This window comes from Protopterus annectens, chromosome 2.part2 (genome assembly GCF_019279795.1).
Source record: "Protopterus annectens isolate FY-2018-M chromosome 2.part2, PAN1.0, whole genome shotgun sequence".
NCBI classification, from domain to species: Eukaryota; Metazoa; Chordata; order Ceratodontiformes; family Protopteridae; genus Protopterus; species Protopterus annectens.
In genome coordinates this window covers 705967007-705980786 of record NC_056730.1, presented here as the reverse complement: position 1 = coordinate 705980786, position 13780 = coordinate 705967007, and the positions used below count along the sequence as shown (strand labels likewise).

The 13780-nt window shown below is 44.2% G+C and overlaps 1 protein-coding gene across 1 annotated transcript in view; it reads left to right on the top strand.

Moving 5' to 3' along the window:
* The window catches only part of PTPRA (protein tyrosine phosphatase receptor type A), a gene marked incomplete in the record, with an annotated part of 4245980 nt that overhangs the window by 1098872 nt on the left and 3133328 nt on the right, over nucleotides 1-13780 (top strand). The window contains 1 exon segment of the mRNA XM_044064105.1: nucleotides 12725-12820.

Genomic DNA, 13780 nt, shown 5'->3' with positions numbered 1-13780 from the left:
ATGCCAAAGGTGGTATTCAGTGTGGCTCTAAACCAAACTATTCATTTGCCAACTTTTTATCCAAAACCACAGAATAAAGGGGAGAGACTACTGCATTCCTTAGACATTCACAGGCAGTTGCGCTTCTACTTGGACAAAACCAAAGCTTTCAGGAAATCTGAGCAATTATTGGTAGCATATGCTGCAGGAGCGCAGGGAAAAGCCATTTCAAAACAGACTATTTCAAAATGGATAGGACATTGTATACGTTTCTGCTATACACACCATGGGAAACCTGTACCTAGCAGCATTAGATCTCACTGCACCAGGGCAACAGCCACTTCAACTGCCTACCTCAGAGGAGTACCTACCAAGGATATTTTGGAAGTAGCAACTTGGAGTTCTGTACATACCTTCACCAAGCATTACCATCTGCCTCCATACTCTAAATCCAGAGCTGGCTTCGCCACTGCAGTGCTGCAGGGCCTTACAGCCACCCCTAATGCCTTAGAGTACCAGCCACCCTACCTCAGCTTTGGGATTCTACCCAAATGTAATGACTGCAGCAGTGTAACACGATGAAGATAGTACAGCTTTGTACCTACCATAAATGTAGATGTTCGAGTGTGTATACACTGCAGCAGTCCAGGTTACCTTCCCTCCTTCCCCTATTACTTGCTGGTACGTACCTATATCTTCACCCTTTACTACCTATGGGGAGTATTTGCTGGTAGCTGAAAGTTGTTGTTTGCTTTTCTTATGTATGTTTTATTAGCAATTTGAATTGCCTACCTATTTGGGGGCACCTGACATCTGGGGCAAGAAAAACTGAAGAAAATGGCGTTGGCTGCATCTTATATACCCCTGTCACACTGACGTCAGGGAGGAGGCGACAGCAACTGACGCCGGGCCAAGACTTTGGAACTCTGGCTGACTGGGGAACCGCCTGACGGCAGGATAACCCAAGTGTAATGACTGCAGCAGTGTATACACTCGAACATCTACATTTATGGTAGGTACAAAACTGTACATGTTAAGTTGTCAAACTCGCCTTCATTCTTGCTGGATGGGACTGGGCACTTGCTAAGCTCGAGAACTCATTTTACCAGCTTGAGGCAACCCTATATCCCATAATGCAAGGCGTGACTACCTCAGATCTTGTTTGCCGCTTCGCGAAGAGGTCTCCTTTTTACCAGCTCAGGTAAAGTTTCAATTTCTTCAAGATTAGTCAGAGTTTTTCCCCTTATTTCCTATTTGTCCTTTATTGGGTATATTATTTATACTTATACTTATCTCCTACCCTATATTCCCTTCCTTTACGTTAGGATTTATTTCCTTCAGGCTTTAAGCCTCCCCCTCAGTTATTTCCTGTCAGGTTGTGTGTGTGTGTTTTTTGGGGATTAACTGTGTGACTGTTGTGTCTGTCTGCTTTTGGACATTGTCTAAAGAGGTAAAGGTCTCAGGCTTCAAGAAGTGTGACTCGTGCTGTCAGAAAATGTCTCTGACAGACGGTCACACTTCTTGTGTGTATTGCCTGGGGCCTTTACACCTGCAGGACTCCTGTGCCATTTGTCACTCCTTTAGCCAGAGAGTCCTGCAGGAACGAAGAAATTAATTCTTCGTGGCTTGTTAAAGCCAGAGGGTTCTCCGACCAAGGCTGGGTCGGTTAAACCCTCTAAGCCATCTAGAGCCCAGGCTGTAGTTTCTAAGCCTTCGGCTGTGACTCCGACTCCTTCGGAGTCGAGATCGGCTCCGGCTGGAGCCAATCTTTCTACTTTGGAGATTGTTGTGTCGGCTCCGTCCGGCTCCGACACACAAATACCCATTACTTTGTCAGCTCCGGCCGGAGCCGACGTGTCTTTATCCAGTATTGGAGCCGACAAGTCTTCGGCTCCATCTGGAGCCGAGGGGTCATCGGCTCCGATGGCTCCATCCAGGAAGAGATCTCGGTCTCCTTCCCTGGAGTCGATTCGTTCGGCACCGGGATCTCCTCTTTTGTCTGAGAGGAGCCATCGGAGCCGATCTTCAAGATCTTCCAGGCTATCAGACCACGATTTAGAGAGGGTGGTAAGCAGACAGTTGAAGTCACAGGCACTAGCCCAAATGCTCCATAGCCCGTCTCAACAGACGTCTGCTATTTCTCTTCCCCCCCGAACTTCCTCCTCCGACTCTCCTTCAGAGTTCGGAGCCGGAGCTTCTCGGAACGGTGACCGTGGGTGCGCCGGAGCCGATACTTCCCCTTTCGGCTCCGACGTCTTTGGCTCCGATCTCCTCCATGAGACCTTCATTGGAGGGATCCGGTCGTCGAGTCTCCCTTGTCAGCTCCGAGGGGGCAAGTGGCATCGGACCCTTGTCCGACCCTGCTCTCCCTCTTGGAGCTTCGGCATTGGTGAGCTCGGCACCGACATTGGCTTCGGAGCCTTCTCTTTCGGTGGGGCCGGGGATTCCTGTTTCTTCGGGGCGGGAGTCTTCTGGCCTCCCTGGGAGAGGAGCCTTCGAGGTGATGAGGAGTGTCCTAGCCCCCGAGCTAGGTCAACGGTCTATTCCTTTAGCTCCTCCATCTTCGGTGCCTGTTGATGTCTCTTGCCAGTCTCTTGCTCCCGGACCCAGAGATCCATCGCCCCAGGTTTCCCCATTGGGAAGAACTTCCTCTTCCGAGGTTTCTCCTGATCCTGCAGCAGAACCCCCACGTAAGAGGAAGCACACAGACTCCCCTGAGTCTACTACATCAGATACCGACTTAGATGAGTCGGAGGGTTCCCCACGGTCCCCCTCTGAGGATGTCTCCTTTTCAGACATCCTGGAACTCCTTAAGCAGAGGGGGAACTGGCCTTCCATTAACCCCTCCGAGGATGAGTCGGTATACCTGGAGGCTTTCGGATCTCGACCCTCCACCTCCTGGGTGTCTCCGCCTTTCGACCCATTCATGCAAGTAGTGGCTCGTAAGGCGTGGGCAGCCCCGGATTCTGTGGAACCAGTTCCTAGGAGGCCCTCCAAATTCATTACAGCCCCTGCAGACAAACAGTTTCTTTCTAAGGGCGTCCCTTTTGATGCTATGGTGGTGGTGGCGGCCACCAAGAAGGAACTTGCTGATCCTTCTGTGCCTGCCCATCCTCCTAATAAGGATTCTAGGACCATGGATAGGTACGGCAAGCGGATGTTTTCTTCAGCGACCTTTGCTATGCGTTCGCTGAACTACCTTTGTCACTTTACCAGACTTCAGAGAGACATTCTCAAGGAACTAGGTGAAGTGGTTCAGGATCCTTCGGCGACTGGGGCTCAGGAAAAGATTGCCTCACAGCTAGGAATCCTCAATTCTTTGACTAACTCCTCCATGCGGCTCATTTCTTATGCAGCCGATGGGGCGAGTAGGGCCGCAGGCACAGGAGTGGCACTTAGGCGTCAGGCCTGGATGCGGCTTTGTAATTTTGCAGACCCTTTTAAGGCGTCCTTCACCAATACCCCCTTTGACGGTTCGGCTTTGTTCGGGCCTCAGGTGAAGGATACATTGACCAGGTGTGAGCAAGACGGCAAGACCCTTTCTGCCGTAGGAGTCCATTTCTCCACCCCTTCAGGACCCTATCCAAAGGGTCAGAAGGGAGGGAAAATGTGGTTCCGTAAATCTCAAGGAGTCACGCCGGACACACGTGGTCAGTTTACCCCCAGAGGCAGAAGGGGTAATAATAATAGGCACCGCCCTAGGGGCAGAGGGGGTCCGCAGAATCAGGGTAGCAGGGAGACACTCTCCCTGATAAACCCTTCCAGCATCCCTGAGGTGTTGCCTGACTGTCCACCCTTGGAGGCAGTCGGGGGAAGATTGTCGCTGTACCCAATAGCCTGGCGTTCCCTCTCTCAAGACAAATGGGTACAGTCGATCATATCCGAGGGCTACAATATCCCTTTCCAGAGGTATCCCATTCCTCATCATTCCCTTCCAGACGTCTTACCCGGTCTAAGGGAATTGGCAAAACGGGAGGTATCAAAACTCCTAGCAAAAAGAGACATCCAAATAATGCCAGCAGACCAAGTAGGATCCAACACCTACTCAAGATTCTTTTTGGTCCCCAAAAGGACGGGAGATTGGAGACCAATTTTAGACCTCAGCAAACTAAACAAGTTTGTCAAGAAGACAAGGTTCCGGATGGTCACGCTTCAGTCCATTCTACCCTTTTTGGGCAAGGACAACTGGATGTGCTCAATAGACCTTCAGGATGCGTACTATCATATAAAGATTCACAGGCGCTCCAGAAGGTTTCTCCGCTTTCGGCTGGGGTCCAGTCATTTTCAATTCAGAGCCCTGCCCTTTGGCCTCACTACAGCCCCCAGAGTGTTTACCAAATGCATGGCAGTGGTTACGGCTCATCTGAGACGTCAAGGATTCCAGGTATTTCCGTATCTAGACGACTGGCTCCTCTCCGCCACCACCAGGCATCAACTTCTCAAGGCCAGAGACCACACTCTGCAAACCTGCAAGCAATTGGGGATTTCAATAAATTTCGAAAAATCTTCTCTGTCGCCTTGCCAATCTATTACCTTTATAGGCGCAGAATTAAACAGTCAGCCAGACTCACAGAACGAAGAATTCTGGACATTCGGAAGTATGTTCGGATCATATTACTCAGCAAGAAGATCAGAGTCAAATTTGTCCTGAAGGTTGTGGGTCTTATGGCTGCGGCCATTGTTCTTCTGCCATTAGCCCACTTCCACATGCGTCTTCTGCAGTGCATGTTGTTCGCTCAATGGTCATTCCAGCAACTCCCCATGAGTCACGAGATTTTTGTCACGCAGTCGTGCAAGAGTCATCTAACCTGGTGGATGTGTTCTCCCCTGCTCCATCAGGGACGACTGTTTCTTCCCCCAGTTCCGGTTGCCACAGTCACTACGGATGCCTCTGTGATCGGGTGGGGGTGGGGGCATTATCAGGGCAGGATAGTCCATGGGACTTGGCAACCCATAGAATACCATCTGCACATAAATGTCCTAGAGATGAGAGCAGTGCTTTTAACGTTGCAAGCCCTCAATGACTTTCTTCCCTTAGGGACTATTGCAGTTCAGACGGACAACATGTCTGTAGTCTGGTATATCAACAAGCAGGGCGAGACCAGGTCCTACCCACTGTGTCGAGAAGCTCTCAGACTTTGGCATCGGGCGATCTCCTCTCATCGGTTTCTGATAGCAACGCATATCCCCAGGAGATCCAACCTCTTAGCGGACAGACTGAGCAGAGCTATTCTCATGCCACACGAGTGGTCTCTCAAACAATTGGTAGTGGACGAGATTTTTCAGAAGTGGGGCTTCCCTTCCTGCAACCTTTTTGCTACACCCCAAAACAGCAAATGCCCAGACTTCTTCACCCTCTTTCCTCTACCAGGCCATTCCCTGAGAGACTCTCTAACCCAGGATTGGCCCCGGGGACTTCTGTATGCTTTTCCTCCATTTCCTCTGATACCACAAGTTATTCAGAAAGCTACCATATTGAGAGCCAAGTTGATCCTCATTGCCCCTTACTGGCCTCAACAAATTTGGTTTCCGTCCCTGCATCATCTCCTGGCCCACCCTTGGCATCTGGACCCATTCCCAGTTCTTCTGACCCACCAGTCGGGTCATCCGCACCGGGCCATTCATTCTCTCAACCTCACTGCTTGGTTGCTCCACTTCCTTCCTTAGCCAGGCTTCCTATGATCTCTAACCCCGTTAGGAACATCATAGTAGCTTCTCTAAAGTCCTCCACCAGAAAGATTTATGCTAGTAAGTGGAAACGTTTTTCTTTCTGGGCAAAGTCTAAACACATAGATCCCTTTACTGCTCCACTGCATTCAGTTTTGGACTTCTTAGCAGAGATTTTTCAATCGGGATCTTCTTCTTCTACAGTTAAAGTCCAATTGGCAGCAATCTCTAATTTTCATGTTGGGTTAGTGGATCAAAGCATTATGTCCCACAAGCTTTGCAAAGCCTTTCTGAAAGGTATTTTTCTTCTGAAGCCTCCAATCAAAGATCCTCCTCCGCAATGGGATTTGAATTTAATGCTGGCATCCTTGATTCTACCCCCCTTCGAACCGGCTGCTACATGCTCCTTAAAGTTTCTTTCCTGGAAAACAATTTTCTTGGTTGCTGTTACTTCAGCTAGAAGCGTTTCTGAACTTCAGGCCCTCTGTGTCCGGTAAGCTTACTTGGTTTTTCACAAAGATAGGGTGTCTTTAAGAACTAATCCATCTTTTTTGCCCAAAGTTGCTTCCCAGACGAATCTTAACCAATCTATTGATTTGCCAGTTTTTTCCCCAATTATTCAAACAAAGCTGAACAAAAACTTCATTGCTTGGATGTCCATCGTCAGCTCAGATATTATTTGGACAGAACCAAACAATTCAGAAAATCTGATCAACTATTCCTTTCCTATGCAGAGAACAGAAAGGGTCTCCCAGTCTCTAAAGTGACCTTATCCAGGTGGCTGTCTTCTATCATTTCTTATGTTTATCATCTTAGAGGCAAGCAACTATCCTCAAAACCAAAAGCACATTCTACCAGGAGCCTGTCCACATCCACAGCTTTTCAAGATAGGCTACCTATTGACACCATTTGTGCAGCAGCCACTTGGGCCACTCCTCACACCTTTGTGTCTCATTATAAATTGGATTTGGCCTCTAGGGACAGGGCTAGGTTTGGTTCCACAGTTCTCAAGAGTCTGTTCCATTGAGCCACCCAGGATAGAGGTGCTAGGGACACGGTCCCATCCAGCAAGAATGAAGGCGAGTTTGACAACTTAACATTTAGAAGTTATGTACATACCATAACGTTCCATGTTAGTTGTCTTCTCTCGCCTTCTTTCTTAAGGCCCCTCCTTCCCCCTGGCCTGGACTGATCTTGAGGTTGTACCTTCTTTTTGTTGAGGGTGTGGTCACTCTTTCCAAGAGTTCCCAGTAGGAAGAGTCTTTATTGTTAGTGGCTATTGGCCTAGTTTCTCCTACAGTTAGTTTTCTTCTTCCTGGGGAAGAAGTGTTTTTGGCAGGGTTTTCTTCTAGCTACCAAACGAGATCTGAGGTAGTCACGCCTTGCATCATGGGATATAGGGTTGCCTCGAGCTGGTAAAATGAGTTCTCGAGCTTAGCAAGTGCCAAGTCGGAGCCATCCAGCAAGAAAGAAGGCGAGAGGAGACAACTAACATGGAACGTTATGGTATGTACATAACTTCTAATTCCCCCTACCCACCCTCCCTGTTCCTGTGTTGTTAAATTTGGAGGCTTTTGCAGTTGCCCGCCCCCACTGTAGATTTGATCTGGGAAACTCCCCCCAGTCCCATATCTTTACCTCATTCTACCCAATAAGACTCCTTCTGCACTTGTTTTTTGTCATTTTTAATTTAATTGCATTTTTTTTAAACTGTTTGGTCTAACATTGCTGCATACTCGTGTGCTAGCTTGCACTGATTTGAATTTAGCTACTTTTCTGTATTAAAAAAAAAACTAAGCCCGTTTCCTACCTTTCCTGTAACTAGTGTAGTCCAGACTCAGATTTACTGTATCCAGGACTGTATGTAAGCTTCTGAGCCCCCCAAGCTGTCTGTGTTGGAGGGAAGCCTTCTAGCTTATCAGTGGGAGTGGTAAACACTAGGTAACCTGTCTACCACATAAGGAGTGGTTCTGGCCCTGAAATTGTAGTTATTAGCCGTTTAGGCAGCTTTTCCATCTCTCTCAACTTTCTGATTTAAAAGCCCACATTTGCACTTGTTTCCTCCCTTTTCCGTAACTAGTTTAGTCCAGATACAGATTTAGTTTTAGCACTTGAATTTGCTTAGTCGTGATCAGCACTTGTTCAGAACTTGGTGTAAGCACTAAATAAGCTACTAATTACTATAGCAATAACCCTCTCCTGGGTGTGGGTAATGCTGGATTTACCCACGGTTAGTGTGGTTTGGTCATGAGGGCGAAGCCCGAGTGGCCAAACAAAGCCAGCTGTGGGTAAATCCAGCATTACCCACACCCAGAAGTGGGTTATTGCTATTGTACAATGACATTATTTAAGAAAAAAAATAATTACTTTTCTTAATTAATGGCATTGTATAATGCCTCCTTGCTGCCCTTACGCAGCTGTCTGGTATTCTGCGGCAGTTCTGATGTACTGCGCATGTGTACGCCTACGCAGTACATCAGAGCTGTGGGCAAAAGCAATGGAGAAAACAAGATCTCCGTTGCTTTTTAAAAACTGTTTCGCTATGTTAAATGGGTTTAACATGGCGAGACAGCTTTAAAAAAAGCAATGGTGAATCTCCGTTGCTTTTTTTAAAGCTGTCTCGCTATGTTAAACTCGTATAACATAGCGAGACAGTAAAAAAAAAAAAAAGAATTATAGTAATGGAAAAAGTCCGGGCAACTGGACTTTTTTCCATTACTATAACTCTGATTTACAACGTGCACGCTGACCTGCGTACGCCTACGCAGTACATCAGAGCTGTGGGCAAAGGCAATGGAGAAAGCAAGATCTCCTTTGCTTTTTAAAAACTGTTTCGCTATGTTAAGTGGGTTTAACATGGCGAGACAGCTTTAAAAAAAGCAACGGAGAATCTCCGTTGCTTTTTTTTAAAGCTGTCTCGCTATGTTAAACTCGTATAACATAGCGAGACAGTAAAAAAAAAAAAAGAATTATAGTAATGGAAAAAGTCCGGGCAACTGGACCTTTTTTCATTACTATAACTCTGATTTACAACGTGCACGCTGACCAATTAGCGTGCACGTTTTTTTGTAATATTAATTGGGGGGGGGGGCATTGTATAATATAGCACTAAACCTTCCTCATTACCTAGAGGAAAACGGTTTTTGAACTTACCTTTCTCATTTGCTTAGAGAAAAACAGCTCTTGTACTCACTTTCCTCGCTTATCTAGAGGAAAATAGTTTTTTTATTCAGACATGTCCAAGGGTCAGCTCCCAGTATTCTCTCCAAGTGCATTGTCATCCCCTTTGGTAAAAATACTGTACCCATGAACTACAACATAGACGGTACTATACTTAACACCGAAAGTGTGATAAGAGACCTTGGGACCCAGGTGGACAGTAGTCTCTCCTTTGATAATCACATCGCCACAGTAGTCAGGAAATCCTCCTACGTGGCACACCTCATCACAAAAGGTTTCTCATCCAGAAAAAAAGAGGTCATTGTTCCCCTCTACTCATCACTCATTAGACCCATTATAGAGTACAACACCCCTGTTGGTGTGTACCTCACAAGACATCTACAACAACTGGAAAGGCTGCAGAAATACCTCACAGAGGATTACCAGCCTCAAACAGATGCCCTACGCAGACAGTCTCAAAAAACTCCAGCTTTACTCCGTCGCATATTGCCTACTCAGAGGTGATCTCTGCCTAACACATAAAGCTGTGTCAAACCCAGAGCTGTTGGACATGCTCCACTTAAAGAAATCCCAATCCCTCCGAGTACACGCTCTAGGGACCTAAACCTTGTCACCACAATAAACAGAAAATGCCAGAGGGATAGATTCCTGTCCCAGAGACTTCCCATACTCTGGAATAAACTACCTATCTATGTCAAACAAAGCTCCTCATTAGCACTCTTCAAGAAAAATCTTGATTGGATGTGAAATAATAAATTCACCCTGGGGATCACTTTTGTGGCTCTGCTCGACAGTGAACAGGAAAGTAATTTTCTTGGGTGGCAAAAGCCAGGGTATCTTTTTTTGGCTGGGCTTGTATAGGCCCCCTAGGGCTGATAGCCTAGTTACCTACCTATGAACCTAATTACACATTAATACATACCCTGGAGCGCATGCATTATTCAGCTTAGAGAATGAGTTCTCTGTAAAATTGTTTGTTTTGCTTGTTTGTGTGTGTGTGTGTATATATATGTATATATATATATATATATATATATATATATATATATTTTTTTTTTTTTTTTTTTTTTAATGTAAAATAATTGCTCTGCCTAATGTTTCAAACTTGCTGTAGTAGATGTTAATGGTGGTGGGGGAAGCATTTTACATCCAAAATGTAACATTTTAAAAAATAACCAGGTATTTACTTCATTGTTTTGTTCCCTTACTCCTAAATTGTTTGTTTGGCAGTCATTTGAGGTTGAAATTACTAAATGATGACATGCACTTGAGCTTCAGACTTGAATTTACTTCAGAAAATTCATGCTAATATAAATCCTTTACTTAAGCAACTTTGTAGTTTTATAAGAGCAATAATTAAAATCTGTTTCTATTTTAGAGCCTTTGTTCCCCCTTTATTTTAGGCTGTATCCAGATTTCTGCAGCTCAAAGGTGCAGCGGTATGCAAACCCTTTACTGCTGCTGCTGCTTCCAGTAGTCATCTCACTCACTGTCGCTCTCAACACACATTTATGCTTCAGAACAATGCATACCAATGAAAACCCTGTTATTCTAGTGACTTTCTAAGTTTATAAGAGCAGTATTTTAAAATCTGTCCCTGTTTTAGCCCTTTATTTCTTCATTATTTTTGGCCATGTACAGATTTCTTGTGTTGAGAAAGAGGTATTGGTTGAGAGCTATGCAAAGCTTTTAGGGGATGCTGCCAGAGATCGCTTTCGCTCTTCAGTCTGTCTCTCTCACACACGCAGACACACAGACATTCTCTCTTCTGCTTTCATCCACACATTCACTCACATGCAGACAACAACATAAGCTTGCACACACTTTCTTCTGATTCATTTATTTTCGATCATCTCTCTTTCTTTCATACAGACACACACTCATGCACACGCTTTTTATTTTACACACGTTAAACAGCAGAAGCACTAGTTAGCGAGTGTAAAATAGTTCAACCAATCTTTCACATTCATGTACACATTGTTTTTTTTTTTACTTTTTAGTCCAAGCTCCAGGGCAGCTTGATATGCTGCCGTGAAGTGGCAGACTTGTTTTTCAGTGGGCATTACTTGTACATTAATACCCTGCTGGAGAATGCTCATTCTCCAGTCTGGTTACTGATGTACAGTTTGCCTATTCTTTAAAATATGTTAACAGTACAACCTTATAAAGTTGACAGAATAAGAGGATGTTAATTGACATGCATTTTCTCAAGTAAATTGAGTCTATAGCCATAATGACTCTCCATATTTTTAGTGAAATTAATACACCACCATTTATCAAGCGTAAAAGAAATGATTTTAAAATGCAGCAAAATTTTGAACCAAAATCTGTTCTATAGCTAGTAGTTCTTTGTGCAAGGCAGATGATCACTGCATCCTCTTTTGACACCCAAATGAGTAAATAAGAAGGTGCAGCTGCTAATTCTGTGACTGCAGTATCTCAGAGAATTATTCTTACTTTGGGGTACTGTGGCCTAGTAGTAATGGTGGGTGATACAGGCTCCCACATTGTTAGTGTGGAGGCCAAGTCCCCCTGCAAAAATGCTTCAGAAATGTTAGTGAGGTTTTAGTTTTTGCTTGTGGAGGTCTGAAAGCTCACGGTCTCGTTCACACTTTTGTGCGACAAGCAAGGATGCAGTGATTTTGTCACACAATTAAGTAGGACCATCTGTTAGTCACATCCATCCTTCCTTGTTAAGAGCATTTTACCTCAAATAACTGGATAACATGAATCAGTGTGGTTTATTCAAGAGTCATGTACATATCTAATTCTATGCATTCCAGTGTGATACCTGTACAATACCTACCAGAAAGGAAAGCTGTCATACCTATTCACTCCCTTCACTTGCAGAGCAATAACCACAAATGTACCTACCCTAAAAATCGAATATGGGCTCCCCTTATTAACAGTAAACTTTACCGCAGTTGCACACAGTGAAAACTACTACTATTAAAATCTGTGTGTTTGCTCTTCTGGAAAAAACAAATATCCATTGCTGTCATCTCCCCCAAAAATTTAACTGTCTACCCATCCCTGAAAGAGCAGTCCTGTTACTAAGTTTATGTATGTAAAATACTAAAAGTGGGCTATTGCCCACCCTTAGTCTAAGCTACAAATTAAACAACCAGAAAGCAGTCTTGGAAACGGTTATGAAGAGGGCTTAAAATTACCATACTGCATTTCAAAACAGTCAGGTGAATGTCTGTTAGCTCCATAATCTGGAGCAAGCTCCCAGGAGAAGTAAACACACTGGAACATTCAAAACAAAATCAAAAGAGCAATTACTACAGGATTCTAAATGCATTTGCTTTAGAGAAAATGACTAGCAGTGCTAGTGGAGTAAGTTACTCCGTGAACACCAAGACTATGCAGAAGCTTAGCACTTATTGGTTGTATAATTCAGTTACTCTTAACTGTCTTGACTATGTTCCAGTTTTGCTATGCTCAATGTATTGTTATTTCTTGCATATACCTGTCTTCATATGGTTGTCATACTTTGACTTGTATGAACCACTGTAAAACTGTATACTTTTATGACCGATGGCACAGGTTGTGGCTGAAAAAGGTCAGTTGACCAGCCCTCCTACCCAGTTAAACTGTGAAATAAAAGTAAAGGAAGCCACTTATCGAATTTCAGTTCGCGAGTTGACACTATGTAAGGTGGTATTTAAACCAAATGCAATGATTTCCTTTTATATTGACTTTTTTTTTTAGAGATCTACTGTGGATGTGCTTGCATACAGCTTTTTCACTTGTTTCTCATAGGTCTTGGAAGCTCTTAACATGCAAGTCTTAATCTGGAGCAAAAGCTAGTGTTGGCATTGTTTATGGGGTTTACTCTTAATAAGTTTTAAGCACTAAATTCTGTAACAGTCTTTTCCATCTGTTTTGCATTTAGGTTTTCGTTGTGGTCCAGGTATTGGATAAAGAGCTCATTACTTCCTAATGTGATGCACAGGAGTCTGTAGATAGGTTCAGAGGTATGGCCTTCAAGGTGAGCTTTCATGTACTCCTTTTTATGTTTTACACTTTGGATGCATTGATCAGGACAGCTACCCTTGACTTTTTATCTGCACAGTGCCAGCTGTCAGGTTTTTCGTCTTTATATGAAACTTGTTCTACTGTGCGTTATCTAATGTTATAGTAATCTAGTCTTTTGTAAGTGAATTTAAATACTGTAATGTTAATGTGAAGCTTTTCTTGGGATTCAACAGAAAAATCACTGTAGCTCAGACCATCCCAGTTAGCAAACATAACTAAATATAAGCAAAAGTTGCTATAATCCGAGTACCCCTGGCCTGAGTAGTGGTGTGTTTGAGGACCAACCCACCACCCTAGCTATGGTTGAGATCTTTAAAGTGTGTACCTCCCCTTTTCCTGATAAATCCTACATTTTCTGTAGGAACAAGGTGTCAAACCAACATTCCATTGTTAAGCTAATTTCCAGGACCAGTTTACTTTTCTTGATCATTCTGGCAAGTGTCTAAACGAGGTCTGTGTTCAGCAGTGTGGACTAGACTACAAGGACTGCTCAGGTGGTAGGTCAGTTTTCTAAAAGGTGTCCTTATTTGGAGAGCCATGACTCGGGTCAGGTGCATTCTAGATATAATTGAGTAAGGTCATGCCCTAGACATCGGTTGGTCTTTATGGGTGATCCCAACATGAGGAAACAAGTTGCCTTGAATGAGTTATTAATGATGTCCCAGTCGCTTTTGGCTGTAGAGAGGGGTAAAAATGCTCATTAGGGTAAGATTTTATTTCTTTGTCCTAGTCTTCAGGTTGCTTGGTAGAGCTTACTCATTCTGCTCTTGTCAGAGTTACCATTTCTTAAGACCAGTTATGTAATATTTCATGTGGTGGTTGTACATCAGTTGAACACATTTGTTCATAGAGGGTGTAGGTTAAAGTAATGAATGTGTAGTACAACAAAACATGACCATCTTGAAAGAAGTTT